The 13,246-nt window shown below is 44.6% G+C and overlaps 1 protein-coding gene across 3 annotated transcripts in view; it reads left to right on the forward strand.

Moving 5' to 3' along the window:
- The window catches only part of lrba (LPS-responsive vesicle trafficking, beach and anchor containing), a 301,696-nt gene that overhangs the window by 136,032 nt on the left and 152,418 nt on the right, over positions 1 to 13,246 (forward strand). The window lies entirely within an intron of this gene.

Below are 13,246 nucleotides of genomic sequence, written 5' to 3' on the forward strand. Positions count from 1 at the left end.
ACGATGATTTGCGTATTGCGATGTCATACATTTATAACCCAACAACAGGGATTTGCGCTGACATCGGGCTTGTCCAGTCCATATATGGACATATTTGCCAATTTGTGTCGATGTCGGGTATTTCCAGTCCATATATGGGCTCTCCCGCCACAGACTGACACACAGAAAACACACACACACACACACACACACACACACACACACACACACACACACACACACACACACACACACACACACACACACATGTATACACACACACACATTCTCACAGAAATAATTTCCTGCCCTTTCCTGCTGAGGCCCTGTCCATTATACTCCCTACGGGGGTGTATTTTGCCACTGACAGGAATACGGCATCTTCCCCTCTCTCTCTACCTCCACATCCCTCCCTCTTTCATCCCTCCCTCTCTTCAAACCCTGTTCTCTCCCTTCCTCTCTCCATCTCCTGTCTCAGAACCCTGCAGCATTAAATGCTGCAGACAGTCCTGAAGGGGTTGACTGTGCGTTCAAACCCAGCGTCTTTTCCTCCACCTCCCTCCTCCGGCTCTCGTCTTGCCCCCCCCACCCCCCAGCTTAGCAGTAAAATGTTCTGCTTTCTTTAAGGTTCAAGGAAGGGTCTCTCTTACAGTCAGGGCAAAAGGGGGCGGGGGGACTCACGCAAGTGTTGAAAGTCCATCAGAGGGACGGGCCGGGGAGCGAATGGAGCGCTCACATGTCAGTAGTTTTGGCCTCAGGTTGCCGTGTTTCACAGTCTCCCACGTTCTCGGGTCGTCTGCTTTTTACGTCCGCCTGACTGGCAACACCCGGGGCCTCCTGACCTCGGGTCTGTACCCCGCCTCACTCTGGCTGTCAGTCATTTTTTAGAAAGAAGGTGGACTCTGACTAAACTAGTTGCCCAGTAGTCATCATCAGCAGAGCACTGCAGAGTCTGGTTTTAGATGCAAGAGATGTGATTCAGCGGATTTCACATAAAGGAGCAAGTTAAGAAAAAGCTCACATTTTTTTGTAATAAATGCCAAAAGCGTCAAAGGGTGTGTGACGTGCTGTGTATAGTGTATACAGAAAAAATGGACCTGATTTTACTGTGCTCATGCCAGACCATGTTACGCCACGCCATGCCACGCCATGCCATGCAGCTGTTCTAGGCTGAAACAGGAGAATTATAAGGAGGATTGCTGGCTGAGAGATGACACATATGTATGTCACACACGCACAATACATGACAAGCTGAAATGAGCCTTTTTCTGCCATAGCCTGAAGCCATGCACACTGTCTGTTCCCATATCCTCATCTCTCATCGCTGTACCTCATGACTCACCAGCATCAGAGCCTCTTTGTCTTGACTCGTCCATATCAACTGTTCTCAACTTTCCAAATCTATCTAATTGGTGCCCGTGTGGTTTTACGTGGGTCCATCCTTTCTTCTTCTTTCCATATTTTCCTGTCATGGCATCCACCATACAGGTCTTTCTCTGTATGTGTACACTGCCAACCTAGATGGATCTCCTCTGATTTAAGTTCATGCACACATCACGAGACGATAACCACAGGAGCGGTTGATTTGATAGCATTCAGGTCATAGTTGTACATAAGCTGCATTCAGCTTGTGTGTATTGTGCTGGGAGAGGAAGCTGGATGTGAACGCTCTCTGACATGCGTTTGGTAACAGAGTGCCGGGCTGACAGGCATCCGAGGAAACCAAGGACAAAGCTTCCACTTCTCCATTATTTAGTAGTTCAGCTGCTTTCTCCTCTTCAGGCTCACAGCTCTACATTGTTTTATAAAGACATCCTGGACAAGACGGCCTGTGCTTAGTGGTGCCATTCTGCTCACTTCACATACCTTAAGTACAGTTTTAGATCAGGCCATGTAATTTATGTTTAATCCAAATCTCCTGGAAATGAATTCCACATAAGAATCGTTCGTATTATTATAATTTTTTTAAACACAGTAATGATACTTTATATTAACACATTGAATGCCAAAAACGGTCCGGACCGTTTTTGAGGGTCCAAACGAGAAGTGCCGAAAACGGTCCGGACCGTTTTTGACCCAATTCTATTTTTATACATGTGGGCCACGTGGGGCGCTAAAACGAAACTTTGACATCACCCAAGCAGTTTCTGAGAAGAAGAGGCTGGATGTGGCTCCATGTCAAAAATCCTTCCGGTCGGCGTTTTCAATGTTATCTCCTTGATTAAAAGCTTAATATCTCCATTTCTTTTTAATGTGGTGGAAACGAGCCGTTTTCGATCGGCGATCACGCTGCAATGGAGGGTCGCGTTGGAAATATTATTGTTCCAGGCGTTAGTCGGGACCCTCCGCCGTCTCGCACGCACGCTTTGTTTACATGCATTTCCGCGTCGGGGCTTCTCACAGCACGAAATGTATAACGCAAGTGGATGGAAGAAATGCTGGCACTCAACGTATAATATTTTAATAAACCTCTGGCACCCAATGTGTTAAGTCATTATGCCACTTCATTCCTCCCCACACGCATTTGTGTGTTGTCACTGCTGTAGTGAGGAGCCTCCACCGGGAGGACGTAGAGCCTTTCATTGTCCTACTCCTCCCGCCCAACACTCCCTGCTGACAGGTGCTGCCCCAGCGCGTAGGAATACGTGCAATGGCAATATCACCCTCCCCACCGGCATCCCTCCCCCGAACATGGACCAATTTTAGACGCTCGACAAAGCCGGATGCACCACGGTGGATTTGAACCCACAAGCTCCATGGTGGTGGGCAGGCACTTTACCACTGCGCCACCCAAGCGCCTAAAATCACCCTAAGATTATGTGATGCTATCACTGATTTGAGTTGATTTGAATACAATAGAAACTTTGTTTGCAGAGCGACATTACAGAACAATTAAATCACTCATCAATTCTCATACAAAACACTATGTACAAATTGTGTTGAACAAGTGTGATTGTAGTGTTTAAAAGGGCCATAGCATTGCAGAAAAGCCTTTGTTTTCTGGCATTGTTCCACATGTATGACCAGAGTAGCGGTATTAGCTGCATGAGCCCATATTGACTTTGTGTCGGTCATGCAGTCCAAACCTCTGTGTCATGACCTCTGAACCCTCCTCTCCTACAATACACAACTAATTGAAAGCTGTAACTTTTATTTATTTTATTTCTGAAAACCGATTTAACGCCAATTGCGGTATATGCCTCCCCCCTTCCCAATTGTCCAATCAGACCTTGATCAGATACCCCCGTACTGTGGCTCAGCCCAAACTATGTTTCACAATTGAATTTGCCACTTAAATGTAGTTGCTCCTCGGTGACCTCTGAAAAGAAGTGAGCCGCTGATAAGTCGGGGGGGCCTCTGATATTGCCGTATTGATTTTTGCCTCCATTCAGCGGCTCTAGACCGAGCCTCTCTCCTGAGCCACCGGTTTCATTTTGCACTGCCACAATAAAAATAACAGGCCAGTGAAACATCCCCCCTGGGGGGGTAGTGGTGGGGCAGAGAGAATTTGATATGTTTTTCAGCTATCTTATATTATTTCTCCTTCAGGTCGGCCGGTTTGTGTAGAAGTAAACATTCATAAATACATGAGTTACTATGTTACACTGACACAGGGCAGGCAGGTCACCCTGCAGGTAGCTATAGTATCACTTCATGACACCCCCTCCCCTCCCCACATCTCTCTGTCTGTCTCTCTCCTCTCTCTGTCTTCCCCGTCTCTCCCTCTCCTCTCTCTGTCTCATGGTGCTATACAGTATGTTGGCCCTCTAGCCTTTATTTAGAGGGTGGAAGTTAATGGCAAGCAGGGCATCAGAGAAGTGAATTATTCAATAGATAAAAGCATATTTATGATGGCTCTCTGTCAGAGTTCATATCCTTGAGACGGCAGTGATAGAGGAGTGCCTTGATTTAGATAACATACACTCTCCATCTGTCTCTCTCGCATCTAGCATCTCTCCTTCTCTCTTCCATTCTCTTTCATCTTGTTTATCTCTCTCTCTCTCTGTTTTCCTTTTGTCTCTTTTCCACCTGTCTGTTTTTCTTTCTCTCCCTCTCTCCCTCCCTCTCAGTCTCTCCTCTCTCTCTCTGTCTCTCTCTCTCTCTCTCTCTCTCTCTCTCTGGGAAGGGTAGAATTGAGTTATCTGCGGCACTGGGAGTAAGTTATTACAGCGGTCCCAGGGTTAGAACACAGATGAAGATAACTGGGAGGACTGGAAATCCAATTACCTTCTGAGGTTCTCTATCTAATAGGATCCTTAATGTGCAGGAGATCTGCAGATCCACCACACTTTACTGGATGGAAGGAGAGAGGGAGGGGATGGAGAGAGAGAGAGAGAGAGGGGTGGTTGGTGTGTGAAGCAAGGAAAGGAAGGGAGAAAGTGCTAGGGGAGGGAGAGGGGATGAGTGAAAAAAAAAAGAAAGGATGGGCCAGTGGGAGGAAGAGAGGAGGACGGAAAAAAGAGAGAAATGGAAAGGTGTTTTTATGGGTCTGTTCATTAGAGGTGAAATGTGGTGCTCTGGAGCACAAGGGCAGATGAGAGGGACCAGATAACTGTACCCCAGTCATTTCTTTTCCTCTCTACTCTCTCTCTTTCTCTCTGCCTCGCTTCCACCCTGTCTCTTTCTCATGCCTCTCTCTCTTTTCATAAACCCTGTTTGCTCGGTGCGTGCCTGTTTAGATGGAGTAATTGAATTGACTGTCTGAGAGATGCCATGAAAGCCCAGACGATAGCGGGCTAATTAGCGCCCGCCGTCATTGTTCCCTCTCTCCCTCCGTCCCTCCCACTCTCTCTCCTTCCCTCCTCCGGGCCTGTAAAGTGATCCTCTCCTTCCCCTCCCCAGCCCCCAAGTTAATGACATTAACATTGAGCTGATGCTCATTAGGTTTTATGGTTGTAGCTTTGGTCGTGAACGGCAGAGAAAGCCTGTGCATCTCAGAACACAAAGAGAGAGAGGAGGAGGAGGAAGGGGGGGGGGGCATAGATGAGAAGTGAGTTCACTGGATCAGTGCATCAGTGCTGCTGTTTGTGAGGAGAAGTCTTTGTTGCACAAAAGGCTGTTTAAGATTAAATGACTCGGGGAGAGGCAACACGATCGGTAGAACAAAGGCTTATACAGAGATATGCTCTCGCACACGCACGCACGCGCACACAGGAATACATTCAGACATTCACATGCATTTGTGCACACATGCACAACAACTTAGACTCACTCGCGTACACACACACTTATTGGTCACTTATTGGACACGCGCACACACACACACACACACACACACACACACACACACACACACACACACACACACACACACACACACACACACACACACACACACAAACACCAAAAGCCCTGAATGCTATTTATAACATGTCACTCACAACCCTTTGAGTGGCAGCTGCCATCAGCTGTAGCTAGCTGTCATGTAGCGGTCGCTGCAGTGATGTATAGCCGTCACTGCGGGTTGGACACACATCCCAATCCCTCCATCTGTAGACATAACAACGCACACAACATATCAACATATAATCTCTACATGAACAGTATATTCATTGGGGGAAAAAACTACAATCTGTATATAGAAGTATTTAATGCATTCTCATTTTTTAAACGTTTGAACTCAAAATATATCGTCACTGAAGCAGTGACAATTCAGTCTATATATATATCTGGAGAGAAGGATTCTAGGAATCCTCCTCTAGGAGATGAGGGGAGGTGGTGGACATGGTGAAGGAGAGAGGGTATCCCTCAGCTTCCCACTGTCTTGTCAGTGTAATGAAGTCCCCTGGTACCTCCAAACACAGTTCTCATCATTTTGTGTGACCTGCCGACCCCTGAGCTTTAAGAAAGACCTTCCTCCTTGTAGAGAAAGGTGATGTCCGCACACAGTATAATGATGTCCTGTGCTTTATTAATCAAACGACCAACGTTTCACCCAGGAAGAGCTTCATTGGGTCTGGGGCCTGGGCAAACGTTGTTGGTCCAGCACTGGTGAGGAATTGTGGGGATGTGGATATTGTCGCTATTGGGCAGAAACCTTGTAACTCCATATTTCATGTATTGTTTTATTTTTCCAGAAATTTGTGCCCTAGTTCATGCTTTGTCAGTCACGCAAAAGTAGTGAAAATAACAGATCTACAAGCTCACGACACATCGCATCGCAATGCATTGTGAGCTTGTAGATTGTAGTTTTTTTTTTTTTACATTTTGACAAAGTTCACCTGTAATGACATGCATAAATAGGGATGCCAGTTTGAAGGTGGTTAAGTCTGTCTGAGTTTTATAAATATTTTAAAGCTTGTGACTAAACAATTCCATTGGATCAGGGTGCTCGGTTGGCGCAGGGGTATAAGTCCATGTCCACCACCACGGTGTCAAGGGGAATCCGGGTGTGTCCGGCTTGACGAAGCATCTGCATACGAACACAATTGCCGGAGGAAAAGCCGGGCGGGCAGGGCAACGTTTGTTGGTACACTAGCAACTCCGGGCTGGGGTGGCACCTGTGGTGGGGTGTTGAACCGGAGTTTTAGGATGGAGGCAATATGCCCTCCTGGTAGGGACTCTCCACTGGTAGGTGACCCATTAGGGTAAAATAGTAGTGGCAATACAGAAATGTGTTGGGATGGTTAATTAGGATAACGAATAATAGAAATAATTGGCTACAAAAAATAAAACAATACAAAAAACATTGGAACCATTAGAACAAAGTTTTTTTTTTTTTACTATTTCCTGAAAAGTAACAGTTTTGAACATACAGTACCAGGTTTCAGTCCAACAGCGTCAATATTCTACCTCTTTAAAAAGGGTTAGTTTACTAACATGGCCCTAACATGGTTTCTGTTCTCTTGACTCCAGCTGTATGCTGTCGGTCTGTTAGCTGGTGTGAAAACGTTGTTTAGCTGTTGCTTCTTGAACCATCAGAGATGAGTGTGCGTGACCATGGTACTGAATCTATTTCTGTAGGCCATTGATTTCTCCTCCCTTCTCTTTAATTACGTGTGTGAAATCACAGTTTATGTGTTGCAGTAAATTAGTTTTCCCTGTCATTTGCTGTCTGTTTGGTTACTGCTGTGTGGTACTTTCTTTCCTGCCTGAAATCATGTTACAATAAGTGTTTCCTTTCTTATAGTGTTGAATGTTGCTCACCAATAACAGCTGGTTACTCGGTTGCATTAAATCTGCCGTTTTATGTCACTGAAGAGTATATTAAGCCTCTACGGGGTATGTCCAATCTATTTCTGTTTGTAGATGTTCCTCCAAGTGTGTTCACCCTTGAGATTGGCGCTCCTGTCTCCGTGTATTCATAATGTCGCAGAGAGAGAAAGCGGCCGCATGCGGAGGACGTGTATTTGTCATCTGGGTCGCGTCCTTCCTTCATTTGACTATTTTTCACCTCCAGAGACGACAGTTTTAACACATATGATTTTTCAAGCGGCCGTGACCTTGACGCAGAAACCGAGTCGCAGCGCAAGGCGGTGGCAAACAATGCCAGACTGATGGTGGCTCGGAGAGAAGGACGCGGTTAGTGAGAGAGGAGAGGCTTCTGGGTAGGAGAGATGAAGAGGGCTGCCAACCCAGCATTGTGACCAGTCCATTACAGAGCAGCCACAGACAGTAGGAGGGGAGGAGGGGGAGAGATAGTTTGATAAGTGTTGCGTCTGCGTTGGCCTTGATGGCCGCTGGCGAGGTGGGGCTGATGCCAGCGAGCGGGGCTCCGTTTCAGCCTGGATTAGATTATTTGTCCCCCTGCTGCACTCAGGGAGGAGAGAGAGAGAGAGAGAGAGAAGGGGGGTGGAGAAATCAATACTCGGGGAGCGTAGCATGACAGGGGCATCATTTCAGAATTGAAGTGGCTGTCAGGCTTTGTCATTTGGTGACTTTTGTTCGCCATTGTACTTTTAAGCCCTCATTTTTCTCTCCCTCCCTCTGCCTTTCACTCTGCCCATTGTCTGAATTCCCCCGGTGGCGTTTTATGTTGCAATTTGAAAACTCGGAGGGCAAGAGATCAAGTGCGAGGGAATCTCTTTGAAACCAATTGGTTGGACTGGTTCAGCATCTCCTTTTGTTTAGCGATGCCCCCCCCCCACCAATATCCCATCTTCCTTTTCATCTCATCTCATCCCTGTGTCTCCCACTAGACGCCCCGTTCTGTGTCTGTTCCACAAGGAATTCCTTATTTGTAGCCGTGTATTTGCATTCTCTGATACACGACAAGGACAAGCCTGATGTCTCGCCCGTCCTCTGGACGGTCTCTCCAGTGCCGTTTGTAAATGAAACCCTCCGGGAGCGCTTGTCGGGCGAACGTGAGAAATTGGAGATGTGCCGCGGAGCGATGGGCCGGCGTAGGCTGGAGTGAGACAGCGAGAGAGAGAGAGAGGGAGAGAGAGAGAGAGAGGGAGCAGTGCAGCGCTGTCGTGCCACCGATGTCAAGAGATTGCAAATCAAGCACTTTAATATCTCTCCTCAGCCTTTTGTTTCTGTCTACCCGTTCTCCGCTGGAACCCTGAGTCCCGGGGTTTTGTTGTCAGAGGTAGGCATAGAGAGGCACCACTGCCAGCCCTTGGCTCTGTCAGTCTAATTGATAAACACAGGGCTGATATGTTGTAATGAGCCTCCGTTCTCCGGGCTATTACACTGGTTAACCCTCTCAACTCACACAGGGAGAGGAGGAGGAGGAGGAGGAGGAGGAGGGAGCTCAGGCATCTTCGGCTTGACAACAACAACAGCCTTTAGTTACGGTTGATGCTAGTCATGTTTCCATCCAATTTGTCAGTGATTTTTTTTGTGTACTGTCCAAAAATACATTTTGGGTTGTGTGTGTTTATGTCAGTGGGGCTGAAGCAAATAAATGGGGAAATTGAATATGGAATATATTCATGCCAGAAGAATGTGATTACTAGAAATGACAGGGAATGAAATTTGCTTAATTTATTTGACTATGTATTCACATTCACTATTCCATAATTTCTTATCTGGAGAAAACAAAAAAACATTTAGCCTCTATTAAGGAAATTCGGGCAAAATATGCTAGTTATATTATTTTTCTCATCCAAATATGAAATATCACAAAATTATTAAGGATTTTAAGGAAACATGGCTACTGATAATGATCAAACACTGTCCCTCCACTTATAATAAATATAATTATCTCCGTTGTTGCATCATCCCAACCGTGAAGGTCCCTCCAGCGCTGTTTACTTCCCGTCTCAAGAATCAGCATGGCAACAACACAAGTGTGTATTATTAAATTGCTTTACTTTGTCTTGAAAATGACTTGAAAACTTGATACGAGCAATTAGATCCAGCTGACGTTAATAGGTTGGCTCTACATCACAGCATTCAACCGTTCTTCTTGTCTGTTGCATGTATGGTAATAATACGAGAGAGGAGGCGCTGATCTCTCTGAAACAACGGTGACAATCGTCTTGAGTGTTTAAACGGGGGCTGACGCTATTCTTCTTATTACATCACTCTCTGTTTGCTTCCTGTTTGCTTCCTGTCGGTGGGATCATCATGGTAACAACATGACCGTGTGACACTGATAGCCGTTCAGTCCACTGTTAACGACAGCTAACTGAGGCTGCTGCGCGCCATATGCTCCGGCTATGAAACAAACCTGTGTAATTTACAGTTGACTCATATGCTAAGATATGTTGCAACACCTCCTCGCCGTCCCCATCTTACATAACGCTGCGTGACATTCTCGCCATTATGCGTACCCCAAAAGTCGTAAAAACCACCTCTTACTCCACACACATCCCTAGTTATTTATTTGAGTCGTGGATGAATTGTGGGAGACACGGCTCGGTGTAATTGACTCGATTAATGCCAGCCATTATCATCCTGTCTCCAGCAGGCTGTCTCCTCTGGCGGGAGGCAGGCGCCCAATGCCGCCCGACCCTGTCAGCCAGGCCACGTAATGGAAGGTGCTGCCCATGATTACAGTGTCGCAAGTCATAAAGGTCTCACTTGCCTGCTCGTTGTACCCCTGGTGGTGGTGGTAATGGTGGTGGAGGAGGTCTGAGTAGAGAGCTAGGGTAGCAAGATGGAACGGATTCAGGTTCAAACTGAAGTTGTTCTGAATGTTATTCAGCTTGGTTGAGTTTTAGGTGGTAAATGTGTTGTAGGCTATTAGAGCAGATTTGAAACGATGTTAAAACTCAATCAAATGGCGCAACTAGATGCGGTGTGTCTGAACATATGATTTTTACTTTTGTTCATGTCAAAATACACAATCACTTCATGGCAACTCCCAGAGTGAGCTTCTAGTTGCCAATAGCAACAGGCTCTGTGTTTTTCTAGTTTTCTAGTTTTTTTTATTATAATAAAATCTGCCTTCAGTTTATTTTTTTTCTCGGACATTTAAACATACGTACGTACGTTTTCACATGGGGCCCTATATTTAATAAGGGATTGATCTGTACATCATCACTGTGAGTTGGTAAATATCCTCCGAAATAATGTTCTGACAGTGGAGATAGTGAGCACACACGACCGGAGACGAGGTTTAAGCTGTATAATGTAAGATCTGTAGTTGTAGAATTTGAAGCCCCATAGAAGCAGTCCAAAATAAGTAAACCCAAGCAGTAATCTATGACTCGAGGTCCATGGAATGACCTCCCTAATTAGCAGTGACTTGTCTTTTCCACTTTGTAGCCAAACCTCACTCCAGGTATTAGCGGCACTAGTTTCGCGTACAGCCTTCTTGGGACTGTTATTTTAAGCGGTTGAGTCTGCGAACTTGGCCTTTTTCTTCCCCGTAGCCAATGTTGGCCTAAGCTATGAGAGCAGCCCATTACAGCATGGAGGGTTTTTGGGGGGGTGTTTGGGCAGGCAGGACACACAGGTGGTGAAGTATTTGTTTATGGTTATGACTGTGAACCCAGAGCTGCTGATTAGGACTGCAGACTTGTACAGGCTGGCTTCAGATTGGAGCGGCAAGTGGAAATGGACTGACATGGGGTCTGCTGTTTAGTTTGTTTAGGGGGCTTTGAAACGCTACAGAGCTGGTCGCTATGGAAAAATGCTTGTTCATGTAATAATGCCTGAAAACTCGCCAATATCTTGTTTTTATTATTTATAGGTTTATTTTCCTCATTGTGTGTGTGTGTGTGTGTGTGTGTGTGTGTGTGTGTGTGTGTGTGTGTGTGTGTGTGTGTGTGTGCACACAGTATATGATGGGGTGTCAAAATGTATCGTGCCACAAAAGTTTGTGATATTAAACGTGATATATATCAAGACGAAAGACTATCGCAATTTAGAATGTATACTGTATATTTATTTATTTAATACATTTCTGGCTGGTGAAAGTTACAGGAGTGTACTGTATATGGTGTGCCATATGAAATCAAAGCTTACCATAAACAGTAAGCATCGTTTAGTTATCATCACTGGCTGTCTTCCAGTCTACTCAAGGGCTTTTGAGGAGAAAATAATGCAATAATAATTAGCATTTCTACGTGATCAAATAGATATTTAAGTAGTACGTTTATTTACAAGTGACTCTCTGTTATCATGGAGAAGTGCTGTACAAATAGTTTATTACATTTATTATTACTGTAAGTCAGATTCCACCACAGCAAATATAATAATTTTAAAACAAAAAAAAACACTATAAAATCGTATCGTTATCATGAGCCCAATATCGTGTATTGTATCTTGAAATTAATGTATCATGACACCCACTACTGTATATATGAGGGGTGTGTGTGTGTGTGTGTGTTTGTATATATATAAATACATAATTTATTTTAATATTTTTACTATAGTATAATGTAAAATGGAAGCATCCTTTCTTTGTACTGTATGTGTTAGCTACAGTAGTCACCCATCTTCTGTCGCTCATTGCTGCTCTCCTCTGCTTCCAGTGATGGACATTAATGAATGGACAACACACAACCGCGCAGTCGGACACTGGAGAAAACACACAGCACACGCACACTTGCTTATACAGTGTCACTTGGTTTGAGGGGAACCACATGCATACTGAAACATACTGGTTGGAGATTCACATGCACAAACTCAGCAAGATAACACTCTTTCTTCCGGTTTTAAAACATTTCTAAAACATTGGACTGCGGCAGAGCACCTCTCCCATAGCCCCATTTTTATTCGCTGGTTTCTCAGGTCACCGTGCTGGAAGGTCAAGGCCCTCTCTAATGCTCCACAAAGAGACATAGATTGATAATTAGAACCCAATAGCCTGCAGAATAGCCCCGCTAATGTGATTTATACCTATAGATTTTCTGTCAGATATGAAAAGTCATTGCTGAAATGGTTGAGGAGGGCCCATTATAAAGCACTTTACTGGTTTTTACTGGTAACTTTCGGACAGCAGGTCTGTGTCTCTGAAGTGATGGCTACTGTATGGTCATTTTTCCCAGCAGGTTGGCTTAAGGTTAATTTGATAAGGCCAGTATTATACCTCCGACGCGGCATTAAGAATTGAATTGTGAGTTTTCATTATTGATATTGTAACCTTTTATCTTGACAGGCTGCGCTTAAAACATGCAGAGGAAAACATAAATGGGCCATAACCAGCGTGATTATCATCTGCATTGCTAGCTGTGCCATGCAAAAATAAATGGCTATATGCATTGAGTTAGTTACACTGGCCTGCTCCTCCTTCAAAAGAAAACAAAAAAAGAATTTCAAAATCTTCATTGCGGAAATACAAAACCAAAGCAAGGTTTAAAATGTTAGCTTTTATTGTTATTTTTTAATGTATTTCCAATTTTTTGTCTTTTTATTTTGTCTTACATTTATTTTTTATTTTTTACCATCTCCAAGTTCAAAGGCCCTTTCTGATAACAAATTCCGACAGAGAAAAATGTCCTTCCTGTATTGTGGGTGTGGGTGTGATTTGGCTTGCTGGAGGGCATTAGTAAATACGTTGTCCAGTGTTATTAATCACTGTGACAACAGGACAAAAATGACCCTCTGCTTTTCATTTGCTTCTACTCTGGGTAGAATTTCTCCACATAGAATTCAGTTGCGTGCGTGCGTGTGTGTGTGTGTGTGTGTGTGTGTGTGTGTGCACGTGCGTGTGCGTGCATGCGTTTGGTGTTGGTGGGGGGCTGTGTTTTGTTTATATTCTTGTGTGTGTGTGCATGTGTGAATGTATGTGTTGTTTTTACCTTAAGTTTGCTCTAAACCTAATGCAATGTTTATTGAACAATTACCTTTATGTTTAGACTTTACGATAGCCTTGTTCCCAGGTATAAAATGTATAACTTAAATAAAGCTATTTTAAGTCTCCCTACTGCAC

This window comes from Gymnoscopelus braueri, assembly GCF_963280865.1.
Source record: "Gymnoscopelus braueri genome assembly, chromosome: 2".
Lineage (NCBI taxonomy): Eukaryota > Metazoa > Chordata > Actinopteri > Myctophiformes > Myctophidae > Gymnoscopelus > Gymnoscopelus braueri.